Consider the following 2,279-nt stretch of genomic DNA (forward strand, 5'->3'; position numbering starts at 1 on the left):
GCGGGGGGTTGAGGATGCCTCCTATGGGGCTCCGGTCCTCCTGTCTTGTCCCCTGCTCGGCCATCCCTCAATCTTAGCTGCATATTAGACACTTAGGATTTGGAGGGCTCGGCTTGGTTGGGACCCACCAAGACCTTGATGTCCCCAATTTTAATCGCATTATTAGTTCCCACAAGCATACATATCTCACTCACGCTACAGTACACGCATCAATAGGGACTGGAGGTCGGCTGTAATGGCTGACCTCCTAATTTTAACTACACAGTAGACATTCTGGGGGCCTTGTACACATGCATGTGGGGGGGTTGGGGTTCGGCGCACCCCTCATTGCCTCGTCGGCCGGCGCGGATTCCGGGGACTGCGTTCTGGTGGCCTGCCAGGCTTTTATTAATGTATTATTATTATTATTTTTTTATTTTTTTTATGTGTATATATGTGTATGTATATATATATATATATATATATATATATATGTGTGTATGTATGTATGTATGTGTATGTGTATGTATGTGTATGTATATATGTATATATATATATTTATTTATTTATTTATTTTTATTTTATTTTATTTTATTTTTTATTTGTGTGTGGCGTCGCGCGGGTCTCGCTTCCTGTTGGGTGGGGTCCGTGCCCGTGTGGCCCGACCTTGCGCGGTGGGGTCTCTGTTGGCGACTTGATGTGGTGGCGGCGCGGCGCCCGTGTCTGGTCTGAATACTGTGTCTCGGTTGTTTGGGCGGTGGTGTGTTTGTGCGGGTTTGGGTTGGGGTGGTGGGGTCTTTTGGCGGGGGGGGGGTGTTGGTGTCTCTTGTTTGCGTGTTGGCGTTTGGGCTTGCTGGCGGGCTGGCGCTGGCTGGTATCTGTGATCCTGTTGGCGTGTGGTTGCCGGTCGCGGTTTATTTTTTGATCGTTTTGATTTGATTGGGTGGTGCTGGCTGTCTGTGGGTGTTGTGGCTGCTGTTTCTGCTGCCGTTTGTTTGTGGTGTGGGCGCCCGTGGCTGCTGGGTCTGGTGCAGGGGGGTGGCTGATGTTGTGACTGGTGGCAGCGCGCGCGCGTGGTGGTTGTCGGGGCTGACAAACTGTGTATGTGTATGTGTATGTGTGTGTGTGTATGTATGTATGTATGTATGTATGTATGTATGTATATATATGTGTATGTGTATGCATGTGTATGTGCGTGTATGTGTACATGTGTATGTTTATGTGTATGTATATATATATGTATGTATATTTCTGGGGGTACGTTCTGGGCCTGCCTGTCGGGTGGGGGTTGGCGCCTCAGGCTACTGCATCCGGACTGCGTGTCTGGAGCTCCTGGGTCCCGCCGTCCATCCCTTCCCGCCGTCCATCCCTTCCGGGTGGCCGTCTTGGTTGGGGCCTGCTGGGTCTGGTCCCTGCGTCTACTGTGGTGGCTTGGTGCTGCAGGGTATTCCGAGGTGCTGCGAGTCGGCCAGTTGTTGGGGTAGCGACCTTGTGTGTCAGCATGTCTGTGATCTTCTACTAAAAGACATTTTAAAAAACGGTTGCCAATGCAAATTGCAATATTATACGTTTATATTCATATCTATTCACTGTTACAAGCAGCCTGCTGAGGCCCGCAAATCTAGCTATGTGGCCCTCAATAAAATTGAGTTTGATATCCCCGTTTTAAGTTACAAGCAAGAATTTGAGTTACAAGTTGGTTCAGCAAATGTCACAGTGGACCCCATATGATCCACCCAAAACATCTGGTCTCACTCGCTAGCATTACCTTATAGCTAGAGACGGACACAACTTTGTTTTCCGACCATGGGAAGGAAGAAAGCGAGTGAATAGAAATGGATGATATTAATTACATTTTAAACTTGACCGAGTGTATCTTTGCTAGTCTGCACCGCACTGAAGCAGACTAGCAGAATGAGTCGATAACGCCAGCCAAAAATGTTAAAATGATATTTAAACAGCAGACATTTATCCATGAAAATATGGAAAAGCTGCTGATGGTGTGTTTGACGGAAGATCAGCTGGAAGGAGACACACCGTAGACGTCCACTCTCCAAGGAACTGTACATTAGCTGTCTTATCAAAAAGTTTGTTTTTCGTTTCCAAAGGCATGTAATCTTTTGGGGGTAATCACCGATTTCAATGAAAGACATTGATTTAAGATACAAGTGTTTTGAGTTAAGAGCTCTGTCACAGAACGAATTAAGCTAGTAAGATGAGGTACTACCAACATTTGCTATACTGTGGTCAGTGGCTGTAAATCATTGTTATTGTTACTTTAAAACAATTGGCTGATGCTA

This window comes from Entelurus aequoreus, linkage group LG14, assembly GCF_033978785.1.
Source record: "Entelurus aequoreus isolate RoL-2023_Sb linkage group LG14, RoL_Eaeq_v1.1, whole genome shotgun sequence".
NCBI lineage: Eukaryota > Metazoa > Chordata > Actinopteri > Syngnathiformes > Syngnathidae > Entelurus > Entelurus aequoreus.